The sequence below is a fragment of the Echinops telfairi genome, unplaced genomic scaffold, assembly GCF_000313985.2.
Source record: "Echinops telfairi isolate 266 unplaced genomic scaffold, ASM31398v2 ScPeMD7_21;HRSCAF=78, whole genome shotgun sequence".
In the NCBI taxonomy this organism is placed as follows: domain Eukaryota; kingdom Metazoa; phylum Chordata; class Mammalia; order Afrosoricida; family Tenrecidae; genus Echinops; species Echinops telfairi.
Window position 1 is genome coordinate 4,652,457 of NW_022103918.1, and position 23,698 is coordinate 4,676,154.

The 23,698-nt window shown below is 37.9% G+C and overlaps 1 protein-coding gene across 1 annotated transcript in view; it reads left to right on the top strand.

The window, feature by feature from the left end:
- Positions 1 to 496: 496 nt before the first annotated feature.
- PIK3C2G (phosphatidylinositol-4-phosphate 3-kinase catalytic subunit type 2 gamma) overlaps positions 497 to 23,698 on the top strand; it is a 471,530-nt gene continuing 448,328 nt past the window's right edge. Inside the window, exon 1 of the mRNA XM_045288491.1 lies at positions 497 to 563. The gene's annotated coding sequence lies outside the window, so the exon portion shown is untranslated. The remainder of the gene's footprint in view (positions 564 to 23,698) is intronic.

A 23,698-nucleotide genomic window follows, 5' to 3' on the forward strand; every position in this document is an offset into this window, starting at 1 on the left:
ATTCTGGGGCAGAAGGCTCGGAGGGTGGCTGCTTTCCCCTGGTCTGTGATCCAGACCCGCCTAGTAGCTCCTGAGAGAAAGGTGTGAAGTAGTTGTCTGGGAAAAGGGTAACCGTAACAACAGGGTGAGGGAATTCTCCTCTGGTCTGAGTCTGCTGTGTGTCACCTCGGGTCAGGGCACTCTCCGGTACAAATGATGAAAGTCCACTTGTACCTTTGTCCTTTTAGTCCAGTCTCTGTGAATGAGTGAAAAGGGAGGACTGGACAGCTAGCTTTTTGTGGAAAAGGTGTAGCTGTATACATTGAATATGTCAATAGTAACTATTAACAGAATAGATTGGGGAGGGTGTGATAGTTGTCATGACAGCAATCACTCAAGATAGGCAAACAAAGCATGAGAACATGCACTTCATTTGTGTATAAAATGATAAGATAGAATCAAGGGTGAACAAAAGTCCTTTTACACAGTGTTAGTGAATCATTAGACATGAAAAATTCCTGAGCTCAATCTGTGGGCATTTTCCATGGAGAGGGAGGTAAAACTCCACATGGAAAAACTATGAGGTAAGTAAAACTAAGGTATAAAGTTCTCGGAAAAAACGTGTATAACTTCAGGTTTTCAATACTAAGGCTGTTCAGTTTATAGAATAGAAGTGCCTAAATAATTATTTTACATTTATTCCTTCATGAATGGCTTTAGAACTCCACAAATGTTTTTCTCTGTGTGCGTGTGTCTCCTATCTTTTCTCTACTGCAGAAGAGTTTTTGTTACTAAATGATAAAAATTGTTGAGATAATTGGATAAAATAAGAATAACTCCTATAATCATTTTTGTTTAAAATTACAGTTTATAACTCTTCTTTTAGAGCTAGGACTCTAAAGCCCAGGAAAGAGAAATAATATGATACGATCTAGGTTTGTATAAGGGGGTAAAATGTGAACTTTGGAAATATACTCATAAGTGTTTTAGTTGCAGGTAACGATGAGCCATTGGAAAAGGGAAGTTAAGGAGTGGGGCTAGACAACTGTGATGAGAGAACAGGGTTCTTTTTGAGATCTGGCTTTGAAATGTTTCATCTTGCAGTTTGTGAAAGGAACTCCGGGGGTGTCGTAGTTTATGAGTTATAGTTTATGAATTACGAGTAGCTTCGTTTAATAGTTATATAGCAGTTGTTCGGGGCTGCCAATAGCAGGGTCAGCAGTTCAAAGTCACCAGCTGTTCTGTGGGAGAAAGCTGAGGCTCTCTACTCTCACACAGAGTTACAGTCTAGGAAACCTCAGGAGCTGTTTCTTTTCTGTTCGACAGGGCCGCTATGAGTCAGAACTGACTCCGTGGCAGTGAGGTTGCTTTTACAAAACTTTTTAATAGATGGTCTTGTTTCTTATGGACCCAGCATTTTCAAACCTAGAGTTTCAAATTCAGAAACTCTTAACTTCACCTTGGGGCTTCACAGGTAATTTTCCATTTAATAATACGAATTAGGCTTATGTCACTCAAACTCAATGTATCAAGTCATTGCTGACTCACAATGACTCTGACGTGTTTCTGGGGCAGTAACTATTTATGGGAACAGGTAGCCTCATTTTTCTCCCTCAGTGCTGCTAGTGGGTTTGAACTGCTCACCGTATAGTTAGAAGTTCAGTGCTACTCAATAGCATCAAAACTTTAGAAAACAAGGAATATTCACCAGCTCATTTGTTTGATAAACCATATGGGAATGTTTATGTATTAGATACTATAATAAATATAAAAGGAATACTAAGAAAATTTTTACTGAAATCCCTGTTTTCAAGGGACTAGGGTTTAGAAGGAGAGAACAAAATGAGAATTAGAGTAAAAGGTACAATATGACAATACGTAAAATTACACAGAAGTTATACTACATTATCATATTACATTGTTGCTTATGTTACTTATTTGTACATCACTAGCAGAGATCTAGGGGTGCAGTGGATAAAGTACTTGGCTGTTAACTGAAAGATCCACGGTTTAAATTCAATAGTTGATCCTCTGTGATGTGGGAGTCTGATTTTGTATAGCCTTGAAATGCCTATAGAGAAGTATAAGTTGTCCTATTGGGACACTGTGAATGAGCTTCAACTCAATGTCAACGAGGTACCTGAAAATAGTGATACAAGAATGGTACGTGGCCTGTTAAATTAAAGATTCAGAATCCAGCAACATATGTTTACATGCTAAAGAAACTGAAAAAAATACTAAAAACACAATCCATTACACAATCAAAAATTAACTACCCATTCATAGAGATAACAAGATAGTCACATGAATAATGCAATAACTATTATAAAAAAGAGAAAAAATGTAAAGGCAATTTCAGACTGTCTACTTTGGGCAAACCCTCAAAAGAAAGATATTTTGAAGAATCTATGGTGGACAGTCTAGCAAACTGGCATTCTGCAGGTTATCTGCAGATAGCTAAAAGATTATAATAAAAGGGGGGAATTTGGCATGCATAGTCTTCACACTAGTTTTAGTGTAATTCAGAGCATATGCATTATATCTGGGTCTCTGAGCTCAATAGGGGAGGAGACTTGTGTGGAGGATATCATTTTCTTTCATACCTTACATTAACTTTTCTTAATTTAAAAGTAAATTAAGGTTTATCGATTCAAGAAGTACTATGATTTTCAAACATCTGAGCAGGTGCCCTCTAACCGACTGTCATTCCATTAATCCACAAATGTACTGACAGCAGCTAGAGTTTCCAAGCGTGCAGCAGGATCGCCTCGTCTTGCTCCCACACTGTGATGGACGAGTTTGAACCACCACTTTTGTATTTGAAGTACGACACCTTCCTGACAGGTCCACCAGGACCCTCGTTGCCCCTTTAGCACCACAGTAATGCTGTGGACTTTCTTGACATATGGGAAGACATGACACATAACATAACTTTCAAGAAATGATTAAAAATTTTTTTAAGAATAATGTAAAACACGTTAGGGTTCAATGAAAGCACTTCCATACAACAATACATAATATTGATGGAATCTTGGAAGGGAGAAAGTACATGTGATTTTACATATTAGCAACTCTTTTTTAATATTAGCAACTCAGATTATTATAAAACATGCCTGCATGCAATCCTAGTTCTGGTTTTGACGCCCAATTTGATTGCCTTCTTTTCATGTGGTACTAGGCAAACCCTGTGTTCTCTCTGGTCTTAAACTATTCAACTGTAGAGTTGATATAATGTTCATTTTTCTGAGCCTTTTCTACACAATTTTTGTGAAGAACGCATGGCAAAACTTGTGAGTTTGAAAGTAACATACCAGATTAAGAAGGGGGTGATCCTATTTTAAAGTTATTCTAATTTTAAAATTTTTCCATTTTCTTTATTTTATTTTGTCATTGTGGTTAGCTTTTTTGACTCTTGGGTTTTGTCTGTTTGTATGTTTATCGGTACATGAAATCCAGGATGGATGAGTCTAGAGAGACAGCACCTGGATTAATGGTTCCTCGAGGGTAGGGCAGGGGATGTTGGGGGACAATAGGGAGGTAATAACAAAAAATACAAGAAAAAGAAAATGATCTAAAATTTGTTGTGGTAATAATTGTACAACACTTCATGATAATGCTGAGCTCTTGAATTGTCATTGTAATTGGGGATATCTTGATCCTACAAAATGGAACTCTGTGAAACAATAGGAAAATTCTAATGGAAACATGAACAGGGCTATCTTATTTCTTATATCTTTATGTAAATAACATGCACATTCAATGTCTGTTTGCCAACTGTTCCCTCCTCCAGGGAGAGATTTAGTGAGTGCAGCGATGTCATTTTAAAAAACATGTTGCAGTAGAAAAAGTAACGAAGCACATCCACAAAGAAAAAGTGTCAGCGTTAGGGGAAGGGGCAGGGGCAAACAATGGAAGAATGAAAATCCCATTTTTCTCAAAATTAAACCTTTATTACATTCAGTGTTGTAGGTGAAACTATATGCTGAAAGTTATAGGTTGATTAGGAAAATTAAGCATTGAAAAGAAACTTCATAGTGAAAATGTTTCTTTTTTTTTCATTTAAGTTTTAACCTTCCTCTGAATATTTTTACAGTTGTCTGTTAATAATCTAAACATTTTATATGTTTTCCTAAAATACTCAAAAATATTTAAAAGAAAATTGCTATAACTTTATCCATAAAATTCAGTGCCTTCTTTTTAATATTTTCAGCCAAGTTTTTTTTTTTTTAATCAAAAGTATTTTGTCATTTATCGTTATTATACTGTTTGGCGTTCTGCTTTTAAAATTTAATTTGAAAATTATTTCATGTTGCTACATAGTACTAATACCTGTAAACCTGATGATTATCTAGGATTTAGTTATTCCATTAGTCACTTACCTATTTCCCCATAGTAAGAAAGATAGCTCCAAAATCATAGCTATTACAAATCATTCGGAGCACTATAAAATTCTTAATTTTCATAATTTATTTCTTATCTTATATTCCCAGGTTGGGTTTATAGAGTTCAAGTGCATAGACATTTTATGAAATGATTAATCAATTTTAGTATCACTGGTAGGATAACACTGCACAACTTTCCCTAAAGTCTCATTAGTGTTGCCTTTTATGACTTTAAATTTTGATAACTTATTAAAAATAAAACATATACCCTTTTTTGACTTTTATTTTTTGCTATCACCAAGCTAAACATTTTTTTTCTATTCTGAGTTACTAATTATATTTACTTACTGGTGAGTTTTTGTCTGCATTATTTTCTTATATTTAATATCAATTGAATTATTGTATATTTTTCCATTATAGAAGATACCCATTAGTTTACTTTCCTCTCTTAATTTTTTCAAGTTTTTCTTCTTTACTTCCCATTCATCCTTCTGGTCTTTCCTCTCAGGAAGAAAAATGATCTGAATTTAAGTGGAAAAATTTACTAATTGAAATTAAAATTGTACTTCAGTTTTAAATATCCAGTAAGGACCTTCTATGGATTAGTATTTATATATCTCCAATGTATATCATTTCTATATATCTATACTAGTATCTACTTAGGTAGGTGGTAGATAATTCTACAAGGCAAATAATTAGAGTTTAAAACTTGAATGGGGACATGAGAAAGAAAAATATGAAGAAGAAAAATATTAAAGGTTGAACAGTACTGGTCGCGATCATTGTAATCTCTATTTCTCATGGGGTAAGAGTTCTTTTCTAAGGAACTGGAGAAGGCCTGTAGATGCTGTGGTTACATCACTGACTGCTGACTGTCAGGTAGACAGTCCAATCCCCCCAGTTGCATTACGAGATAGAAGACTGGTGGTCTGGTTCTAGGAAACATTTGTTGTACTCCTGTTAAAGAACTTTAAGGGAGAAAGGACGTTTGGTAGGAAATCTTTAAAATGTTACTTAAACTATTCAAACCATGAATAGAATGTTTTGACCTTGTGTAATATTTAATTTCCTTTATCACCTTTTAAAAAAAATAAGCCCACAACTGGCAAATTTGAAAGCCAAAGCAAACCTCCAATGGATGAGTGTGATGCAGGGCAGCTGGTCCCCAGTGAAATGGCTTCACAATGAAGCATACTTTGCTGGAACGGATCAAGGTTAAAGATAAAAACCTCCTGCCATTTCAGACGTGGAATCCTGAGGTTTTTAGTACATGGCTCCGTTTCTGATGGGCAAACAACAGCATCCAAAATTCTCAGTAATATGTAAAAACACAGGCCAATTCAGGGATATACAAAACTAGGGTCCAGTTCAGTAATTTAGGATGAGAAATGTGATTGTCATGTATTAATTGGGATCGTCTGGAGCTCAGAAGCAGGATATTATTTCTCTTTGGGCCCACCTACGTGTGGCAGACTCTGAAGTAGAAAAAGACTATTATCATCTGAATATTTAATGGAGACAAGCTAATATACAACTGTATTTTTATGTTGGGAATATCTACCCCAAAAGTTCCCAGACCATGTCCCCATGGTGTAAGAAAGAAAAGTGATATGTCATATATAATATACTCTCAATAAACTCTGGAAATTTGCTTTCCCATTGCCAGTTTACATTACTAATATTTAAGAAGGAAAACCCATAAGCCTATTTCCCACATGTATTTTATTACACTTTTTGTTTTTGTTTTTTGGCAGAACATTTAACTAGAGAACTAGAAACCTGAAGCTCCATTGGATTCATAATAGAATAATACTTGAGAGGTCCAACTCCCTCGAAACGTTTTATACCTATATTTTGTGGCATGCATAAAATCTATTTATCTACTACTATAATATATAGTTACCATTGAGGAACTATGCCTCTCCCTGTCTCTGGTCAACTTAGTTTGGGTAGAGATTCAAGAATATAGTCCACTCACTGCAGAGCTTAGTTCAGGGGGATGGAGAAGCAAGATCATCCAAATTAGGGAGACTCAAATTATGTACATTCGGTAGAATTGTTGGAAAGTTTAAACTGTCTAGATTTAAAATGATGAGATTGGAGATTTACCAAGGACATCTGAGATGAGCGAAAAATAGGGGCGAGACAAACAAAAAAGTATTCAACACTGATAGTATTGAATTCTTCAATTAAACATTTTCTGAAATCAGAGATGCACCTGAATTTTTAAGCTACATAACTTATAAATTCTCATTCTCCCTCTTTCTCTCCATCTTCCTTCTCCCTATCTCCCTTTCTTTCCAAAATGATCTGCATCATTAGTGTCTCAGACATGCAGTCAAACTGGGCTTACTGATACTATGACTCATGTGTGGACAGTTCCTCCTCATCTTTGCTTCCATGGCTGCTGGCTGCTTGTATCTATTCTTGAGTGAGCCCCTTTAAGATTGCATTATTCTTCATCTATATCAAGACTTCATATATATTATACAGGCAGACAGTCACTTCAGTCATGCTCTCTCAGGTGACTTTTCTTTCAAATCCTGGTTTCAAATTAAACTCTCAATGTAATTTGATTTTCTTTATTTGAATATTTTCCCCAATAGTAACCTCTATACTATTGCCAATTAAAAGGGATACACTCTGAATCTTTAGAAGATGCCATTTTTTATGGTATGTAAGTCACCACTCATCTTTCAGTTCGCTGCACTGTGGAGGCCGGCCTGTTAAGGTGACGCAAGAAGCTATTTCATCAGTGTTTCGAAGACCAGCAGAGTCACCCATGATGAACAGGATTAGGCTGAATTTACAGATGTACCACAGACTCAGGGCCTTAATTTGCTGACAAGCAACAACTCAAAGTGAGAACAACTGTAAACATCCATTAATAATTAGTACATGGAATGCACAAAGTATGAATTTAGAAAAATTGGAAGTTGTAAAATAAGAAATGGAACACATATTGATCAATAGCCTAGGCATAGTTAGCTGAAATTAACTGATGGTAGCAATTTCCAGTCAGACAATCACATACTTTGCTATGTTTGGAATGGCAAATTTAAGAAGAGTGATATCATTTCTACCTTGAAGTGCAATGCAGCCTGTGGGAGGATCATAGTTGTATGACTAAAGGAAACTCTGTTTATTACAACTTAGTTTTCAAATTTACACAACAAACACCAAAGCTAGCGATGAAACATTTGAAGAATACTATCAACTTCGTCAGTCTGCAATGGATCAAACATGAAGAAATAAAGCATTGATGATAATTGGTGGTTGGAATACGAAAGCTGGAAACAAAGAAGAACGTGTAAGAGTTGGAGATCTACCCTTGCTGGAGATCACATATTAGAACTGTACAATGACTTCTTTATTGCAAATCCCTTTGTTCTACAACATAAACTAACTAAGCATGAGGACTATTCAGATGGAGTACATGGGTTTTAAGTCAAATTGACTGCACCTGTAGGAAGAGACAATGGAGTAGCTCGATATTATCTGCAAAACCAGGGTGGGGTCCACTATATGAGCAGAGCATCCATTGTTCACATGTAAGTTCAGGTTGCATTCAGAGAAAATGAAAACTAATCCATAAGAGCCAAAATAAAGTCATGAGTATAGCCTACCCAAATTTAGAGAACATGTCAAGAATACGCTTCACACATTGAGCCCTAATGATGGAATACCTGACCAGTGGGGGCGTGACATCAAGAACGGTATACATGAAGAAAACAGGGAGACATTAAGAAGAAAGTAATGAAAGAAAAGACCAAAACAGTAGACAGAATAGGCTCTGAAACTTGCTCTTGGTGGCCCTAAAGCCAATGGAAGATGCAAGGAAGTAAAAGAGCCGCAGAGAGAACTTCAAGCTGCAATGAAGGCATTAGCAAAAACAAGACTCCAGCAATTGACAGAATACGAAATGAAATGGTTCAGCAGGGTGATGAGGCACCAGGGGCCCTAAATAGCCTTTGTCAGCAAATCAGGAAGACAGTTACTTGGCCAACCAATGACTGTCTTTCAAAGAAAGGTGGGCCAAGAGAATGCAGAAATTATCAATCATATCATTGTGTTCAGGCATTGATTAGAAAAACAAATCCAGTGACACACAAATAGGTATAAGGAAGTTTTATATCAAGAACTAATTGTATATCAGGAAATCATCCCAGCCCAGTCCAACAAAGTCCATAAGTCCAATACTAGTCCATGAGTCCCTTTTCAGACTCACGTAGGCGCATGCAATGATGCAGATGCAGGAAGATCACAGGCCCGTGGATGCAGAAGGTCTGCGAATTCGAGGTCAGTGTAAGCATGCAAGGGCTCCAGCAGCTCTTAGGGTGGTCTCCAGAGTCCCAGCTCACAGGAAGGCAGAGTAGCAGAGAGAGGGGACATTCCCAGGGTGCTCCTTAGGAGCCGGTCACAGCTCCAAGGAGATGGTCAGGCTGCAATTGATTGACAGGTTTGAGTCCACCTCTAGACAGAAATGCCTAGTTGATATAAAATCATCTAACTACTACAATCATTAATATCACATGCAAGTAAACTTTTGCTGAAGATAAAATTAAAAATTATTATAACCATACAATAATAGGGATCTCCTAGAAATTCAAACTGGAATCAGAAAAGGATGACACAAAGGAAAGAGTTGCTGATGTCAGATTTTGGCTGAAAGCTCACAAAGATCCCAATACCGGAAAGATAGTCACTTGTCTTTTGTTGACATGAAAAAATGTTTAGCTTTGTGGATCATAACAATCAATGGACACTATTGAGAAGAACGGGGTTCAAGAACACTTCACTGTCTTCATGCAGATCCTATCTGTAGACACAGAGGCAGTTGTTTTGACAGAGCAGGTGAATGCTGCATAGTTTAAAATCAGGAAAGTGTGCGTCATAGTTGTGTCCTTTCACCGTACGTATTCCATCTGTATGCTCAGCAAATAATCTCAGAAGCTGGACTATATAAAGAACAGTGTAACATCAGGATTGGGAGAAGGCTTATTAACAAACTACAATCTACAAATGAAACAACCTGATTTGCTGAAAGCAAGACTGACCCGATGAACGTGCTCATGAAAATCAAAGATGGTGACCTACAGTCTAGATGTCAATTCAATGTAAAAACAACAACAAAAATCTTCAAACTTGTACCAATGACAACATCACAATAAACAGAGAAAAGATGGAAGCTGTTAAGGGTTTCATTTTATGTGGGTCCACGATACATGCTCACAGAAGGAGCAGTCAAGAAATGGAATGCTCTACTGCACTGGGTAAGCCTGCTGCAAGAGCACTCTTTAAGATGTTCACGAGCAAAGATGCCTCTTTGAGGATTAAAGTACGCCAGGGGATTTTCAGTTGCCTTATCTGCATGTGAAATCTGGACAATGCGGAACGAAGACCAGAAAGAGAGAAGAGATTTGAATCATCGTGTTGGTGATGAATATTGACAGTACTGTGGATGGTCCAAGGGCCCTAGGGGTGCCGTGGATTTCTTGCTGCTTTGCTGGAGAAAAATAAGGCTGTCTACTCTTTGTTGGTTTACACTCTTGGAAACCTCAAAGGTGGTTCTACCGGGTTCATTAGGGCTGTTATGAGTCAGAAGTGATTCAATTTGGGGGAGAGTTTTTGAATGGATTTCCAGAAGAACAAACGGACCTGTCTTGAAAGAAGCACAGCAAGAAGGCTCTGGATCAGAAAGGACGATGAGAATTCATCTTACAGTCTCTGGAAAAGCACATCATGCTTGATAGAGGGTCAGACAGGAAAGGAAGACCATCTGAGGTAGCTAATTGTGTCAACCTGGCCGATCAACACATCTGGGGTTAACTGAAGGGCGGAGGGATAAATGGCTCAGTGAGTCTCACCTTTCTAGTTCTCAGGTCTCTTGCTTTCTGATGGTTGAAAGGGTGTGGCTGCCTTAGCAGGTCCCTGCTTCACTTGGCAAGGCTGACTTCATGCAAGACATCCCCAAGGGGAAGCCACATGGCCCTACCCCAATGCAGCTCTGGGGGTTGGAGCAGCCGTGTGGAGACCCCTGCCAGTGGTGAGATGCTTACACGTTCACTGACTCAGCTTTCCTCCTGCAGTTGGCATCATTGCATCTGTTTTGTGAGATGCAAGAGGACTCTGTGGATTGGTGTTGGACACATGGGCTAATGTTGGACTTGCGGGCTTGGGCAGCACTGGGTTGGGATGTTTTCTTGATGTGCACTTAACCTTTATACAAAACTCTCTCTAATACAGATGAATTTCGGTGGATTTGTTTCTCTAAAGTACCCAAACTAACACACCATTCATCTATGAGATGAATTGGCACAGTGATTGCAACAATGGATTCAACTATGGCTACAGTGTGTGAGGATGGTACCGGAGGAGACCGTATTTCTGTTGTATAGAATTGCTAGTGCACCCAATAACAACGACAGTAGCAAACCAAAGTCCAGAACTGTTTGGGGAAGGATGACGAGATATGCACTGAAGAAGTTAGGATGAATCTGGAAGCAAGAGCTTCACATTTTGATCTTTTGTAGCTTTTTGACTTACCCTTACGTTAGTGAACTGAATGGAATAGTTCCAATTATCTCCATTCATTTACATATGACTCAATGGAGTGTTGTTATTATTGATTCTCAACATGTTTTCTAATCAATATTTCTTTTATTAATATTAAGCACAGAAAACGATCTGGTGCATAATAGGTTTAAAATTCTTCTATTTTGTTCTCTATTCTACAGGCTAGTCGATAGCCCATAGAACTTCACACTGTGCTCAAAATTAAAGGCAACTTCATTTTTTTACCCACCCTCCCTGAAACAAGGACTCCTGGGGGTTATGCATTGAGCTGCTAACTGCGAGGTCAGGGGTTCAAACCTATCAGCTCCTCTGCAGGAGATAGATGAGGCTGTCTGTTCCTGTAACGTTTTAAAGGCACAGATCCAAATGGAGAGTTCCACTTTCTCCTGGGATCGCTATGACTTGGAATCAACTTGATGGCACTGAAATTATTTTTCCCTCTGAAACAATGTCACTTAAGTTATGGATATCTATATAAGTAAAGATATACACACACAGGTGGGAGTGTGTGCATGTTTTCAAGCTACTGACGAGAATAATATCTGCCACGCATCAGAATCCACTCGAGATCAACTTGATTAACTCTCTTTGGTTTGGCAAAGCTTTCTGTTGTTGACCTCTGAAGGACATTTGCAGTTGAGTAAGACGAATTGCTTTCAAAGGAACAATTTTCCAGAGGTAGAATTTAACTCAGGATAGTTTGGGACTGAAGCCCTATTTACCAACTTAAATTATATCAATAAAGAAATTGCCTTTCCACTTTTCCCTTCAAATTGATTTTACTCTGTTTTCTCCCCCAATTTCACTGCAAACCCCCGCCCCCGTGTGCTCTAGCTCAGCCGTAATCACTTAGTCACATCTCATTAGTAAATCTATGCTTTACTAATACCACATTAGTGAGAATACCACATCAGAATAAACTGTTATATAAAGTGCTCTCTGGCTGCGTGAGGAACAGAGTCAAGGTCACTCCGTGATATTTGCCATGGATAGTGATTGATTACTCATGTACAACACGATTACTCTTCCAGATTTCATTAGAAGTTTGTATGATACCTTTATGGTCAAAATTAACCAGCAGATATCTGCAAGGTTTGGAAGCAACTGAGATTAGAAATTAAAAGAGGAACTGAATTTTTGAAAAATTACCTGATGCTTCTTATAAAAACAAAAATATGTCACGTTAGGAACACACAGTTGAGGATCCAGAGCTAGGACTGCCATGTTCACCTTTTTCTTTACATACTTTTCTTAGTCCCAATACAATCATGCATGCTACATATATATAAATAGATTAAAAAGGCTAAATAATGTGGAATCAGACCAACTTTTAAAAAATAGAAAATAGTGCTAGTAAGGGAATCAGATCAATTTCTTAAATTAGAAAAATAATCCTAGTGAGAAGAATAATTCTAGTAACATTTGAGTAAAATAGGAAAATGATTTTAGTCTAGTAAGTTATATACATATTTATGTATATACTACATAGGAAAGTAAACTCATATGTATATAGGAATGCAGTTCTGTCATCTTAATATAACATTCGTATGCATCTATTATGTATATGTATAAATAAATGTATGTACAAATCTGTCATTTATTTTGACAGCTGCCATATATCAATCTCTTTTCCTCAAACTTCAGTTTCTCCAGTGCAGCTGAGCATATTATACTTGTTGAAACGAGCACCTATTCTCGCGAGGTCTTTTCTCTGTGTCACATAATGCGGCCACTCAGGAATCACCGTGAGCAGTTTTGACATTTGCAGTAAGACTTTATTTCCAGGAGATGGCGCTCCAGTATAGCCAGAATCCAGGTTTGCGCCATTCAGAAACAAAGCCGCGTTAACATTCTAGCAACTGAAATTTTGGAAGTCCAGAGAAATTATTTGGATCAAATAAATGGCCTCTTGCGCTTTCTTTTCTAGCATTTAAAGCTCCAAATATCTTTCCATGTCTATGACCTAATTTATTATCTGGAAAAAACTACTAGTATGACAATTTAGATATTGCAGCATTTAAATAAATACGACAAAAACACAAAGGGATGTATTTGCAAAATTGTACAGGTTTACAGGAGGAAATAACAGCTAATTTGAGTTATAATAAAACATATAACTGAGTTGGAGTAACACCTGGGTACTCCTTCCTTCCATTGCGATTTATTGTTACCCCAACTTTTCTACCTTGGGCAAGGATAGCAGGCACAGCTGTTATGCCAGTCCGGGTGGCCGGCAGCAAGTGTATTCCCATTCATGCTGGGTGGGGTTGCATAGGCACATGACCAGAGCACCATCAGGGAAACACTCTTCACAGTCAACTGCCCTTGTGCCCGATGAGGAGAAGGTACAATCCATCTCACCAAATTCCCAAATATAGGTTCAGAGGTATAGTTACAGTCTTCTGCTTCTGACACTCAGAGCTGCATCCCTGGACAGGGGACCAGAGCATCGGGCAGAAAAAAATCCATTTCAGGTGCTGTGGGGAAGAAGTGCGTAGTGGCACCCCATCTTCCTTCTCCTCTCCAGCTCAGTGAGGACATTGCAGGGTTATAGAAGCTGAAGAAATGGCCACAGGAAACGGATACATTTTTTCAATGATTTGGGATTTTGTGAAGTGGCATGAGCTTGGGAATATTTCAAACACATTTATTTCTGCTAGCAGTAAGAAGCTACTCCAGGGTCAAGGGAATACTCTTTCTACTTAGGAGGTCAAAATCCATTTAACTACCAGCTAATAATTTTCTGAAAGAATTGGAGTTTTACTCAAAACTCTCTGGGCTGTTTCAATACCGTTGCTTCCTAGTCCTTATATAACACATACTGCAAACATACTTCTCATATTACAGGGAAGCATGTGATCAGATTAGAAAACTAGAGAAGAAATGCTGATGTTGACTATGTATTGTAATCTTTAGGATCATGAGTTCATCTATCAGTCACACTGATTTTTGTGGAATTATCTGTAAGGTACTCCATAATCTAAAGTAACTGTTGAGATTCAGATCACGGATTATCCAATTAAATATTTGAAGATTCATACTGTCACAATGAGTCTTGCTTGAAGTATTTGGATATAAAATCAACCATATTTGGTATCAGTTATAGATTAAAACTCTTCTATAGTTCTAATCTACTACGTAGTATAGGGATATGCATATCAAACATGTTTCTAAGGGTATAGGAGGAAGTTTGAAAATAAAGTCCACAATTTATCTGAGGATGGATAATTGAGGATACCAAATTTACAGGTGACACCATAGTAGCTTTATCTACCTACTAATAACCCACCTATGGCTATAACAAACTACTCAATTAGTTAAGCACATTGATAGTATGCTGAAAAGTCTCTATGTAGCACAAAGGACTGCTAGTGGTGCAATGCCTGAGCCACTCAGCAAGCTAACAGAAGGGTAAATAGTTGTTTCAGGCCACTAGCTGCTCTAAGTGTGAAAGATGTGGCTGTTTGCTGTTGTAGAGCTACCGTTTTCAAAACTCGATGGGACAAGTCTGCACTGTCCTATGGGTCAAAATCCACTCAACCAAAGTGGGTTTGGTTTGAACTGGCTGAGTGGCGCACATGATGAAGTACTCAGTTATTAGACCCAAGGCTAGCAGTTCAAGTGCATTCAGAGGTACCTGAGAAGTCAAGCCTGGTAATCTTCTGTTGTGTGAGGTGCCGTTGAACCAATTTCAACCCACAGAGACTTTATGCCCAACAGAGTGAAACACCGCCTGGTCACGTCCTATCCACATGTTCCCAGTTTTGCAGCCACTGTGTCAGTCCGTCTTCTTGAGGGTCTTACTCGTTTATCTGCCCCTCTATTTACTAAACATATTGTCCTTCTCCAGGGACAGGTTTCTCCAGACCGCATGTCCAGAGTTTATAAGATGAAGCCTCACCATGCTTGCCTCTAAGGAGAAATTTGGCTGTACTTCTCCCAAGAGACAGATCCGTTTGTCATTTTAGCAATCCATGGTACTTTCGATATTCTTCACCAGCCCCACAATTCAAATGCATCAATTCTGCTTGGGTCTTCCTTATTCAATGTCCAACTTTCATATGCCTACGAGGCAATTGAAAACACCATGGCTTGAGTCAGGCACACCTTACATTTCAACACGCTAAAGAAGTCTTGTGCATCAGATTTACCTAATGCAACATCTGTCTAGCTTTCTGCTTCCATGAGCAATGATTGTGGATCCAAGTGAAACCCTTCACGACTTTAACCTTTTTCCCATTTATTATGTATCAAAATCCTCTTCAAACCTTGAAAACCCTATGAAGCAGTTCCACTCTGCACATGCGGGGTTGTTATCAACTTGACAGCAACTACCATCAACTATAAAATGTACTTATTCAGTAAATGCTTCTTATAAATGTTTCTGTAAATTTACTCAGAGAATACTGATGTAAGAAACAACATTTTAAAATTGTTAAACCCTTTTATAACTTGAAAAAGCCTCTTTAAATATTAATCATTGGAATTAAAATAACCAAGAATTACTTTAACAGTTTCCGTTTTCGATAAGCATAGATAGATCGTTGTTGCTCGGTGCCGCTGAGTTGGTTAGGGGTTTCCACCGGTGATGACTCTGTTCACCACAGCCACACACCGTCCAGTTCTGCACAATCCTCAAAAGAGTGACTCTGCTTGAACCTCTTATTGAAGATCTTGTATTTTTTGAAGGGATTACTATTTTCTGCAGACCCTCTACTTTACCAAACATGAACTCTTTCTCCAAGGATCGGTCTCACCTGAGAACATGTTTAAAGCACAAGGGACCAAGTCTTATCATCTTCACTTCCAAGGAGCTTTTAGACTATAGGAATTCCATATGTTTGTGAATTCTCCTGAGTCCATAATATGTTTAATATTATTTTTCATCACCATCAAACCAAAGAGGAGTTGATGGTTCGATGGGGGTGCAAAATAATATCAAATAGATTATTTGTTATCCGTCTTTCTCAGGCTTATGGGGCAATCAAATGCATCATGGCTTATGGTCAGGCGTACCTTAGTTCACAAAGAGCCAGATTTGCTATTCAGCACTTAAAAACATAGTCTTGCAGAGCAGATTTTACCACTGAAATATGCCCTTTGATTTTCAACTACTACTTACCTGCATGTTGAATATGGATTCATGTAAGATGAACTGCTTGGCAGTGGGCTGACAGATATTTGAGTGCTTAAGAAAAGAACATGGAATAAGAAATATAAGAGATAGCATTGTGGATGTTAGTTGAATCTTCGATAAAACAAAGGATATGGAAAGGTGCTCACCCACATTTTAATGACTACACAAAGACATTCAAATAGATAGATCATAAGAAGTTATAGATAATATTGTGAAGAAAAGAAATTCCAGAAAATATTAAATGGGGAAACTACATGGCTTAAGGTTCAGGTACTCAAACAGAAAAAGGTGTGCATTATACTTTTTCACCACAAGATCTTGTATTTTGTGATTTTATCTCTATGCTGAACAAATAGCTCAAGGAGCAAGGCCACATGGAGAAGAATATGTCCTCATCTTTGGAAAAAGACTTATTAACAACCTGAAATATGTAGATGGCATATCCTTGCTTACTGAGAGTGAGGAGGACTTGATGCACTTAATGATGGAGATCAAAGATCACAGCCTTCAATATGGAATAGAACTCATCACAAATAAATTAAGAGCCCTCATTTCTAAACCTAAACCACATCATGATAAATGCAGAAAATGTAGATATTGAGGACTTTAGGCAAGCAGAGTGCAGCTATTTCTGCACAGGATACCACTGACACGATAGACCAAATACAGAACAGATACCTTGTTAAGACTGGAGTAAGGATGGAATATACTTCAAATGAGCATAATTATGCACACAAGTAAAAAAGAAAGTGTAACACCTTAAATACATTCTATCCATGCTGGGGTTCACCTAGACGTCTTCACCTAGTAGATTAATATTGAGGTGTTTCATTGAGTCAGTTCCATCTCTTATTGACCTTAAAGGCAAGTGATGATGTCAAATTTTTTTTTAAAAATCAACTTATTTATAGGACTTTAAATTATGACCATAATCGAATAGCATTTGTCATCTTTGCTCTTCTGTGAAAAACTGTAAAACAGAACAAATTTGAGAGCAGAGAAGCACAAACTATAAGCTCCACACATCATCCATCCTTGCTGCTGCTGCTAGGTAGTCCTTTCCTGTCCAATGGGAAGTAGATGCTGAGCACAACAATAAGAACCGTGCTACATAGAGAAACCAAAGATTTCAGTTTGGGTTGCCAAAGCGGCTATCATTAGTGGAAAAGGAGACAACAGAGAAGGTAGCTGGACAGAGAAGTCCAAAAATATCAGTAAGTGTCCCCAGGGGTCTCTAGGTGAACTCTAACCTGTTTGTGTACAGAGAGAATCTTCTCAAGCCTGGCTGTGAACAGTTTCTGCAGTTATGTACCTATAGGTATTCTGTATTCAAACCCATATTGACCAATACATTCACTGCCTGCCGGCGCAAAGCTAAAGACTTCTCATAAAGACAGCATCATGCAGAATAGGTATACATTTATAATAAACATTAGAACCATCCTTCTGGGAGGAGAGGTGGGATTGTATGGGAAGGGGTACAGAAAGCTTTGCCTGAGATGATCCTGGCAGGACTATAGATCCTGATTCAGACCAACCCTGTAAGACAAAATCGAATATCTCCAGATTGTTTCTGAGGCTGGAAATCTTTATGAGAACAGACGGTCTCATCCTCCTCCTGTGGAGTTTCTGGGGGGTTACATGTTTTGTCAGCATGTCATCTGCCTTTTAAAGGACAACAAATGACTGTTTTATCAAACATTTTTTCATAGAGTAATAAGGAACATCACCCTTCCCACTTGTATTCTACAGGTTCTGATGATCTACCACCCAACCATTGAGCTAATGACTCATATTTTTAAATAACTATTTTTAAAGTTTACTGGCATACAGTTTACATACCACACATGTTAATAGTTCAGTCCTATTTATAAGAACTGTGCAACCGTCCCCACACTTGATTCAGGACATGCCATCTTCCTTCCACTCGTTGTGGTGAGCTCCCCGTTTCCTGATGACATGCCTGTCATGGCTTTGAAAGTATGATCCAGTGCTGTCTCGATAGATTTACCCATCCGAGGTTTCATATGCAGAAAAACAAAATCAAAACAAAACACAAGTGTATGTTTGGTGTTTTTACTTTTCGTAACATGGTACAGCTCCACCTGTAGTAATCAAGTTCCAATCTATTTAAAGGTTATTGAGAGAGAGAGAGACAATGCCCCCAAACAGGCATATTAAAAAGAGAAATGATTTCTCATAAAACAATCAGCTGTGGCCAGAGCAAAGCTATTATCCTCAGTTTTGTCTTTCTCTCGGGCTCCATGGAAACTCCTTGACTGGATGCCATTTCATAGTCAGGAGAACGAGATAAAGATGCTGGTGATTGTATGCGCTCTATGATAGGTTCCCAAATGTATTTGTCCCGCCACCCTGCTTCATGATACAAATTACTTAGCATCCACGTGGAAACTAAAGACTTTTATAGTATAACGCATAATCTAAGATAAAGTGTATGTATCTGCTTTGCAGCCTCCTTAGATCTATCCAGTAACCACTATCCCCACCACCCCTAGGGAGTGGTACCATACACATTGAGAAATATTGCTTTATATATTTTTTGAGAATTTGCTTTATATTTTAAGGATAAAAGAAAGAAATGATTTTTGTTTATATTCCATTGCCTAGAATTTAGATATAGATCATAAATCTCAAACAAGGAAACTAAGGAAGGCAATTATTAATTGGCCAGGCATAAGACCAGATGAAACTCTATATAAAAAAGTTGAGGACAGATGTTAGGTAAATTTACAGTTGGGCAACTACTGTGTCATGTAGAAGTGAATCCATATGTTTAAAGCGGGGAAGCATGTACTATAGCTAATACAGTTCTTATAAGAATAGTGAGAGACAGAGTCAGAGCTGTGGGCCCTCGGAAGGGCCAGCTGGAAGGACACCCAGAACGCTACCGAACAGGCACAGTGAGGTACTGAGCGAATCCAGGGATTATTGAGTGTGAACATTCCACGGTGAGTACAATCTCAAAATCAGAATATTAGAAATTAGCTTTCACCAATATTTTAACACTAAATATCAAGATAAATGGAAAATGGACACTGGAATATAGCTCGAGACCAAATTTTTGCTTGTGAGTAGAAAGCAAAGCAAAAGAAAACAAAGCAACACAAATATTCATTTTGATCACCTTCGGAAAAGTGGAAGTGTATTTTGTTGGTAGAACCTGATTCTTGGCCTGAATCTTGATTGCAGAGGCATACGGGAAATAACATTTTTAATTCTTCAAAATCTACAGTTAGCTATGTACATAAAGAAGCAATATAGTGGTACTTAATGATCTGATCTATAGCATGAATCACTGGTGCTATTGAATAATAGGTAGCAAACTATATGTCAGCAAGGCATTATTTATTCAAGTGAATAGTGAAAATCTGATGAAGTAAAAATGTTGAACATAAAATTCCAGGGTACACTTTGAGAAGACAAAGTAAATTACCATAATGAAATGTGCAAAGAACTCAAGTAAAAAAATCAAAACAGAAAAACATGCTCAGAATATCTTAAACTGAATAAAAATGAAGAATGAATTCAAACCTCTGGTTTCAATATTGAAATATTACATGGGAAATATTAAATAACACAGGAAACATCAAAAGAAGATGAAAGAAAACATTGTGCTAAAAAAAGAGAGCATTCCAAAGGTAGTATATGATCAAAACCTAATAGTACTAAAGGGATAAGTCCAAGATGCGCTTAAGGCATTAGCAAAACAAAATAAGGCTCCCGGAATTGGGGGAATAGCTATTGACATCTTCATCAAGCTGTTGAAAGCACTCAATCACCTATGTCAAAAAATCTGGGAGACGTGGCCAACTGACTGTTGTAACCCATTCCAAAGAAGGGTGACCCAACAAAACATGGATATAATCCAACAACATAATAACACATGCAAGTAAATTTTGCTAAAGATCATCCAACAATGGTTGTAACTGTATATTACCCATGAGCTAGCAGAAATTTAGTCCATATTCAGAAGAGGACTTGAATGAGGGATGTCATTGCTGAAGTCAGATGGATATTGGCTAAAAGCAAAGAATACCAGAACGATGCTTACTGGTACGTGTGTTTTATTTACTTTTCAAAGGCCCTCAATGGTGTGGATCACAACAAACAAAGAATATTTTGAGATCATGAGAATTCCAGAACACTTCCTTTCACTCATGAGAAACCCGAGGCAGTTGTGCAAATAGAAAAGAAAAAATCCCAAGGAATTCAAATCTGGAAATGTGTGAGTTAGCGATGTATCTTTCATTGTACTTACTCAATGTGTATGCCGAGCAGCTACTCCAAGACGCTGGACTACACGAAGGAGAATGTGCCCTGTGGATCGGAGGAAGGCTTATTAACAGCTTGCAACACACAGATGACACAATTTTGCTTGCTGAAATTGAGGAAGACTTGAAGCACTTGCTGATGTAGATTGTGGAGTGCAGTCTTCCATATGGATTAAAATTCAATGTAGCCTTCAGGATGAATTACAATTCACTGTGAAGAAAACCAAAATCCTCACAACTTAACCCATTGAGAACATCACGATAGATGAAGAGAAGATTGAAACAGTTCGGGGTTTCATCTTGCTTGAGTACACAGTCAATACTCATGGAAGCAGCAGGGAAGAAATCAAACGATGTAATACATAGAGCAAATCTGCCGTACAAGACCTCTTTCAAGGGTTAAAGGGCAAGGACGTGTCTGACCCAAGCCATGGTGTTTTAATCACCGCATATGCATGTGTGTTATGATCCACACGGTCAAATCTTTTGCATCGTCTTTGAAACAAAAGTAAATGTCCTTCTGGTATTCTCTGCTGTCAGTCAAATATGCATCTGACTTCAGCAATCACATCCCTCATTCTAAGTCCTCTTCTGAATCTGACTTAAATTTTAATTTCCTCATACATGTGGAAGTTGCACGTTGTTGAAGCATATTGAAAGTATCATGAACTAAAAAAAAAGAAAGAAAAAGTGAGGCTTTGAATCAAGGATGGTGAGACTTTATCTCGTGTACTTTGGACGCATGCTCTCGGAGAAACCAGTCTCTGCCGCAGGACATCGGACTTGGTAAAGTGGACAAGCAGCCAAAAGGAGGAAGACTCTCGATGCGATGGATTGACACGGTGGCTGCAGCAAAGGGTCCAAACATAAGAATCACTGTGCGGGGGAGCACAGGACCGGCTGCAGTGTTGTACACAGAGTGGCTTGAGAAAGAAAGAAAACACTTTTGCTATAAACCAGTGACCAGTTGCCCTACAGTGGACTTCGGATCACGGTGCCTCTGTGTGCCTCAGAGTAGAATGATGCTCCATTGGTCCATCGGCGGCTTATGTGTCAAAGGCAGATTGCTAGGCCTCCTTCCAAAGTGTTTCTGGGCGGGCTCAAACCACCCACCTTTAATTTAGCAGGAGAGCATATTCACTACTTGCATCACTCAGAAACAATATTTAGAAAAACAATAGCCAATTAAACATCACTTTCTTATGGTGATGAGCAGAAAAGTTCTAGGATGTTAAAACACCAAAATATTTAAAACCTTCTCACCATGCCATACAAATATAAAATACCTAAATTAACATCGGTAAATCACGTGAAAACATGAATAAACTAACATTGATAAGATTTTCTTTCTTTCTTTTAAGGGGTTATCATTTTAGGGCTTGTGGCTTATCATTTTGCTGAGTGTCTGTTATACTAAAGAGTGAATTGATTATTTTTAGGTAGAGGAGAAGGTTTGACTTTTCGTTTTAAGTCATAGGCATTAGGGTGGAGCCATTCAAAAGAAAATAATAGAAATGGCATAATTGCCCACCAGGTTGTCCCCCCAACAGTTTTATTGGCAAGAAATTTACATATCATATAATTCAATCAAAGTTCAATCATTCAGTTATGTCAAGCAGAGTTGTACAATCACCCCCACATCAATTTTAGAGCATTCCCTCCCGCCCATGGTTAAATCGCCTCTAAAATGAATTATACAATCACAATCTGTTCTATTTTAATCAAATATTTCATTAAACATGGAAGCATGCATATCCAATAAAGAAATAAATTATACTGAAGCACATATTTTTTTAAGAAACAACACTAAGTATAATCTACAAGTTTTCTTGTTAATGAACAAAGGCTCTCAAACTGGACTAACATTAAACTTTCATTCACAGCAAGACTACATTGTTCTTTTTAACCCAAGCCTGCTCAATTAGCAATTCCCCACAAAATTATGTGACTCAGCATTAGCTGTTTACCTTCAAGTATTATTCCAAAAGCCAAATTTACTCCCTTGAGTCAGTTCTGACTCACAGCAGCCCCCACAGGACAGACTAGCACTGCCCCTAATAGAAAGCCTCCTCTTCCCCCTGGAGTCCAGTGTTATTATTAGATAATATTCGATTACCTAATTATATTATTAGATAATAATTATTAGATAATAACATTTATTTTTAAAGAGCAACTTCCAAAATAGATATTAAGATATAGGAAACAAAATTAATATTATCCTAAAATAGAATATAAATTGAACACATTGCATCTTACTTAAATACAGTGAATAACGCCATAGCCCAAACTCAGAATGGTCAAAGTAGTCATTTTACTTCTGCTAGCTTTACCACCTCCACATTCAAACACATAACATAAAAAGAAGCCCTTTAAGAGAAACATGTGCACACACACACACACACACACACACACACACGTGTGTATACATTTACATATATATACTATTGCTGCTCTTTTGGATCAAATTCTGTTTAGCACAAAGAAGCTCATTCATTGCTTGGTATTTTGGCCTGACTCCTTGTATTCATTATGTAAGTGCTAAATGCTGTTTCCATGGACCGCTCCAGGGTTTGATGAAAAATAGTCCTAAACATGTCAAACCTGCCAAACAGGAATACAGTTTCCAGTCGAAGCACCATATTCCTGTGAAATAGGAATGTGCTAACTTGTGGAAGCATATTTGACTTTTGAAAAAAAATCATAAAGAATGAGGTCATATTTCATTTCTGGAAAATCTGTTCTTCAGGTAAGACACTGGAAAACATTTTTACTTAACTAAATGCATAAGAGAGCATTTTAATCTAGATGTAACATTGAGGCCAAGTAGCTTTTTAATTATATTGTGAGATATAAGTGACGGGTGAGGTTAAAATCTAAATGTGTGCCTTATTAGGATATCTGATTTGTAGATCTTGCTCAGCTTCTACAAGCAGAACTTTCCTACAGTGTTTATCACTTTCTTTTTTCTGGCCTTTCCACCGCCCTCCCCCTTTCTCTGCTCTTCCTTCTTACCCTACTCCCCTCCCTCTCCTGATCCCTTAGACTGCAAGGACACTGCATGGTTTCTAACAGCTCCACAGTGCTCACGTGCATCAGTTATTTGAACTGTGAGTCAATTTCAGTCATATTTCTGTTAGGTGTTTCTTTCGGTTTTGAAGCTACGATAGTTGCTTACACAGTACGTCCCCATGAAAAGAAAATTTGTTAGAGACGGAGGGTTGATGTTCTTGACATAGACTCCAAATTGGCAACATGACCCATTACTGCTGGGGAAAACAACAACAAAACCCCCTTTTCTTTCCGTCTGTTTTTCCTTGCTGGCTTCCTGCTCG